This window comes from Callithrix jacchus, chromosome 12 (assembly GCF_049354715.1).
Source record: "Callithrix jacchus isolate 240 chromosome 12, calJac240_pri, whole genome shotgun sequence".
Taxonomy (NCBI): Eukaryota; Metazoa; Chordata; class Mammalia; order Primates; family Cebidae; genus Callithrix; species Callithrix jacchus.
Genome location: NC_133513.1, coordinates 76,799,714 through 76,806,460, shown reverse-complemented (window position 1 = coordinate 76,806,460; position 6,747 = coordinate 76,799,714). Strand labels below are relative to the sequence as shown.

Here is a 6,747-nt window from a genome sequence, read left to right as displayed (position 1 = left end):
TGGTACAAAAGACCTGATACCATTATTTTTTATGGCGGTGTGTTATTTAGTGTTATATGTATACTACATTTTCTTTATCCAGTCATTCACTGATAGACACTTAGGTTGATCCACGACTTTGCTCTTATAATTATTGCTGCAATAAAACATGCATGTGCAGGAGCAAACTTAAATCCAACCATATTAATAATAACTTTAAATATGAATGCATTAAATGCTTCGACAGGAAGTCAGGGGTTTTCAGACTGGATAATAAATAAAGTTTCAACTATAGGTTGTCTATCAGTCACACAGTTAAAATCCAAAGAAGCAAATGGATTATAGCAAAGAGATGAAAATAAGATGCCATACAGCAGTAATTGTCAAAAAACTTGTGTGGCTATAATAATATCAGAAAAAATATACTTTAAAACATAAATGTTAATACAGGGAAAAAGAACTATGTTATATTAATAAAAGAGTCAAAGATTAATACAATTAAAGAGGACTACTTTATACCAATAAAATGTTAATGAATGAAGTAGATATAACCAGTAAAAACACATATGCACCTTATAACAATACATCAAATTATGTAAAGCAGAAACTGACAGAAATAGATAAAAATATAATTCAACGATAATACTTCAATAAATTGGTTTCAATAATAGATAGAATAAGTGGGCAGAAGATCAACCAAAAAATTGAAAATTTGAATAAATCAGAGTAATAACCTGACATCTATGGAATACTCCAGTCAAAAACAGCAAAATAGGTATTCTTCTCAAATTCACATTGAACATTCTACAGGTAGTTCAATGTGCTAGATCACAAAACAAGTATCAGTAAATTTAAAATGATTGAGATCATGCAAAGTATGTCCTCTGTCCAAAATGGAATTAAAATAGTAATCAAGAAGAGAAGGAAGCTGGAAATACACAAATATGTAAAAATTAAGCAACAAACTCCTAACAACTAATGGGTTAAAGAAAAGATCACAAGCAAAAACAACTGGAAAACATTTTGAGTTGAATAAAAATGAAAATACAGCTTATTAAAATGTATGTCATGCAGCTAAAGCAGTGCTTAGAAGACATTTATGGTTGTAAACTCTTATGTTAGGAAAAACTGTATCTCAAATCTATAACCTAACCTTTCATCTTAGGAAACTACAAAAAGAAGAGCAAAAGACAGCCGAAAAAGTTAAGGTAAAAAATACATTCCAGCTTTGTGCAGTGGCAGTATCATAGCCAATGAGGTTTATCCAAGGCGTGATTATTGTTAATTGAAAACTTTTCCCAATACCCCGCCATGATGACTTGAAATATAGTCGGCATTGGCAATTTTTGGCAGTCTCTAAGGAGACCGAATCATTAAAAAAAAAAGAAAAAAATACATTCTATTATGGTTACTTTTATGTGTCAAGTTGAATAAGCAACACGATGTCCAGATATTTGTTCAAATATTATTCTGTGTTTGCCTATGAATTTGTTTTTGGATGAGATGAGTATTTTAATTGGTAGACGGAGTGAAACAGTATGTCCTCCCTAATATGGATGGCCTCCATCTTCTCAATGTGAAGCCCTTGTTTGAACAAAATGGCTGAATTTCTGAATAATAAGAGGCAATTCCAACTGTCTGATTGCTTGGGGCTGAAATATTGGTCTCTTCTAGCCTTCGGACTGAAATCAAAACTTCAGTATTCCTTGAGTCCCAGAGGAACGCTGTCTGTTTTTGGGCTACAGCTTATACCATTGTCTCTGCTGGTTCTCTAGTCTTCAGGCATGGAATAGAACTAAACACTGGCATTCCTGGGTCTTCAGCCTGTCAACTTCAGGTCTTGAGACTTCTCAGCCTCCATAATCACATAAGCCAATTTCTGATATAAATTTAGTTGCACACACACACACACCCCCTTTGTGGTTCCATTTCTCTGGAGAGCCCTAATTCAGATTTTGGCACTGAGAAGTGGAATGTTGACATAACGAAGCTGTAAATATGTGAAAGCAGCTTTAGAAATGGGGGTAAATGGGTGAAGGCTGAGAGAGTTTTGCGGTCCATGTTAGAAATATGAATTTTAAGGGTGATTCTACTGAGATCTCAGACAAAAATGAGTCACACATGATAATAAACTAAAACAAAAGTGATCCTTATTAAAAATACATAGCAGAGAACTTGGTCGAACTTTTTTCTATTGTTTTGTGAAAGGTAGAACTGGCTAGCAATGAAATCAGATATTTAGCTGAGGAGATTTTTTTTCAACAATGTATTGAAAGCGTGGATTGGTTCTTTCTGGCTGCATATAGGGAAAAATGTAAATGGAGAGATATGAACTGAAGAAAGAATTTCTAAGAAAAAAGGGAATCAATTTAAAGTGTTGGTAAATTCTCAGCCTAATTTTATGGTCGGGGGAAAAAAAGAAAGCATATTTGGAAGAGAATCCCAAAGGTGTGGCTGGACTATCACTCAATAAAGAACTAATGGGGCTATACCAACAGAAACACTGTCAGTTTAAACTGAAGTGGATAAAAATGGGATAATACGAATAAAGATTGTCAGACTTCTGGAATTTGAAGGATAAGGTGATGGAGTTATTTAGCTACAAACATGGATATCTTTTAAGTAGAGGAAAAAGTGTCCCCACAGGCAATTCAGAGATTATCAGGGCCACCACCATGATTTCAAGTGGCCAGACAGGTTCTCTCTATCTTTGGGGTTTTGACTCCTTGTCAAAGCCTTGGATGTGGAACACTGGTCTGCCAGAGCTGCATGGGTGTGACTCCTGCCTTGTTTTATGGAGGGGACACTGGCCTTAAAGGGCAGAGCATCAAACCAAAGAAAATTACATTTGAGGATTCAGATGTAATGGAATTTGCCTCACTAGGTTTCTGACTTGCTTGGGAACTGTCAACTCTTTCTTGCTTCTGACTTTTTCTTTGGGAATGGGAATATCCATCCTAGGTCTGTCCACCATTGTATTTTAGAAGTACATAATTTATTTTAGAAGCACATAACTGGTTTCACGGTTCACAGCTGGTGAAGAATTCTGCCTCAAGATGAATTGTACCTCAGATCTCCCCAATGTCTAATTTAGGTGTTGTTTAGATGAAACCTTGGACTTTAGACTTTAGAGTTGTTATAGAGTAAGTTAAGCTTTTTGGGCCATTGGAAAATTTACATATAATAAGAACACAATTTTGGGGGGATTCTAATGCTAGTATTCACTCTACTGAATTGTTTATCTGCAAAAATATTCTATGTTGAAGCCCTAAATCTCACATTACTATGTTAGAGATGGATCTTTAATGAAGTAATTAGGGTAAAATGAGGTTATAAATGTGGGGTCCTAATCTTATAGTGTTGGTGGCTTTATTTCCTTTTGTTTTTATTTAATTTAGACAGAGTCTCCCAGGCTAGAGTGTAGTGGTGCAATCTGGCTCTCTGTGATCTCTACCTTCCAGGTTCAAGCTATTCTCATGACTCAGCCTCTCACATAGCTGGGTTTACAGGCATGCACTACCACGCCTGGCTAATTTTTCTATTTTTTGTAGAAACAGGGTTTCACCATGTTGGCCAAGCTGGTCTCAAACTCATGGCCTCAAATATTTTGCCCACCTGGGCCTCCCAAAGTGCTGGGATTACAGGTGTGAGCCATAGTACCAGCCTTGGTGGCTTAATAAGAAAAGAAAAAGAGGGAGGACTTTCTCTTCATGTATATGCATTGAGAAAAAACCCTGGGGGCACACAGAGTTGCCAGAAAAGGACTAAGCCAGGTAGTGAGCGCTCATCAGAACCCAACCTTGCTGGACTTCTGATCTCAGACTTCTGTCCTCTAAAATTGTGAAACCCAAATTTTTGTTGTTTATGTTAGTCAATGGTATATTATATTTTTAAAGGCAGCTCAAGTCATATCACATTTGATGTCATTCCCAGTTTTTGTTTTTGGTTTTTTTATTGCTCACAACCATCTACTGGAATCAAGATTGTCTCTTTAAATGTTGGCCTATTTTGTGAACCTAGACAATCTAAAAATATTTTATTAATCTTAGACCAGCTTGACAACTCCTCGAGGCAACTCCTAGATTTAATTACTGAAGGTTCTTTTGATTTTTAGTATGAACACAAAGTTCTACCTCTCTCTGTTGCTTTGGAATTTATGAAAGAAGGTTACTCCAATGTTCCTCTGATATCTTTTCCCATATCAAAATTAATTCAGACGTCTGGATGAGTTGATATTTTCCTTTTTGTTAGTTTAAGAGTGCATGTAAAATATATTGCCTTGAATAATATATGCTCACCAATGCTGGCCTACTTTAACTTGTTTTTTCCTTCTGAGAAAACTGTTGGCATAGTGATACTCTCTGTGGGACACTTGTATCCTTAAAACTCAAGAAAGTTACAGCAATACAGCCTTTAATGTGGTTTTATAGAATCATTACTTTCCCCTTTGGCTCTTGTTTTCATTTGAAAAGCAATGACTATACCACCTCACCAAGTAAAATTTCTTAAATTTAGGTATATACAACCTCTTCATTCTGAGAACATAAGAAAATACAGGGAAGAAGTAGGATATAAAGCCTACTTGCTTAGCTTTAGAGAAAAATTGAGATGGTGATTATAGAGCATCAACACAGACTTAATGTGAGTAACTCAGATCTGATTAGAATAGTAAAGCTAGAACAAGGTGAAAGACATTTGAATGTGATACTATGTAAATTATAAATTCTCTAATGAGACATGCATTTCATTCTTTGTCGTCTTTGCTTTTAATAAAGGTAAGTCACACTAACAACTCACTAAAAACCTTCCTGATTTATGAAAATATATGTGTGACTTTTTAAGGTCTAAAAATGCAGAAGAGGTTTGAAATTTTAACTAATAATAATGCTCTATTATCACATAAATAAACTAGTTCTTGCAACTTTTTGTACAGTGTCTCTTTGCTTTGCTCTGCTATTAAGTCAGATGATTAGTAATTTGTCAGGTGTTTTACTTTTGTGATTCATGTCAAGCATAGTAGCTGGTACATAGTAAATATTTAATGACTTAATATATAACTACTAAAGTTACTAATGCCAACATTTCTGAATGTCAGATACTCTTAGTTTTCTTTGCATCAAAATGATTGTGTCACATCTCTGTTCAAATATATGTATTTTATAAAAATAGTCAAGGTTTTAGAAGGGATAATCAAAATCAAATGCTATTAAGCAAAGGAGATAATGTTTTATGCTGTTTTTCAAATAACCAAATATTGAAGTAAGAATTTGTTGGCAAATGAAGATTTTTTTTCAACAAAAATAAATATTTTGGGGGGATTCCATCTTTTTTGTTAGAAGTCATCCAATAGAATTAATCTTTATAATTCTAATTCCAAAAATGTTTCAGATATAATTCTAATCCCCAAAATGTTTTATTCATCACCAACACAATACTATTTTTTCAAATGCAAATAATAATTTAAAATATTTTTATTTGACTTGTACAAAATCTCAGATTTACAGTGAATTATTTTTAATACTGGCAACAATAATTGCAGAAAGTATTTTGTTATTTTATAATAATCCATTTTCATTTTGCATGGTAAATTTGTCAAATTAGGGAACTTGAGATGAAAATGTAATTTTGAAACATGAGATTAAAAACTACTGAGAAAAGAAATTTATTGAATTATAATCTATTCTTAATGTATCTTATTCTGCCACAACAGAAAATAATATTTGAATATACATCTGTTAAGGACTGACATGACTTTCATAAACCCACATTTATTCCTTTTATAATCATATCTTCTATCATAATATTTATCTTTACTACTATGTTTCCAAATTCCTGATGTTAAATTTTAATGCCATGTTTATTTGAGTGTGTGCAAATATTATTGTTTAGCATGAATCCTAGAAATACTTTTAAAAGTAGGTAATAGAAATGAGAAAAAGCAAAAGTTACTTGACTGAGCTCTTTCTTTCAGTAGCTCATGGCAAAAACGGCAGTTATTTTCACACCAACCTAATACGATTTTTGCACTTTACAATGGGGCAAAAACAATACTCATTTAGTCGAAACCATACTTGAATTTTGAATTTTGGTATTTTCTCAGCCTAATGATAAATGGTATGCTAAGTTGTTGCAATGCCAGTCAGCATCATTAAGCCTCAGTTCCCAGGGTAAACAATTGATACTATACAGTATGCTGTGTTGCCAAGGACTTTCCCACAATTGTAGGCTAATGTGAGTGTTCTGGGTGCATTTAAGGTAGGCTAGGCTAAGGCGTAATATTAGACTAGATGTATTAAATACATTTTCAACTTACAATGGATTTATTGGAACATAAGTTGAGGAATACCTGTAGTTCAATTTTCTAAAGACTGCAAGGCAAAATATGTAAACCATCATACTCTTAAGCTATTATGAAAACCTGTTATAACTGTTTAAAGTTATCTGATTATTGTTTCAGAAACTAGATAATTTCCTTCTAAATAATTTGCTTCAATGTGGATGGTTTATGCTAATAAAATTACTATGTTTTTATGTAACTAATGCTTAGACTTCTCAAGGGTATATTTATTATAACAAAAATAATTTAATTCAAATACAACTCTTGAAAAACCAACTGTGAGAAGAATAAGTAGCTGCTGAATAATATGTTTTAAGAGATGGCATAATTTTGAGCAATATTTATATGTGCAACAGATATTTATTAAGTATTTGCTATTATAGTGCAATCTATATATATCTTAAACAGATTTCCTTTACTTCTGGGGCTCA

General features: G+C 33.3%; 1 non-coding gene across 1 annotated transcript; it reads left to right on the top strand.

Annotated features, from left to right (window-relative positions):
• The first annotated feature begins 1,203 nt into the window (after nucleotides 1-1,203).
• On the top strand, nucleotides 1,204-1,344 carry LOC118146634 (U4 spliceosomal RNA). The gene has a single exon (XR_004732474.3). It is a non-coding gene; the product is annotated as a U4 spliceosomal RNA (small nuclear RNA).
• Nucleotides 1,345-6,747: the final 5,403 nt, after the last annotated feature.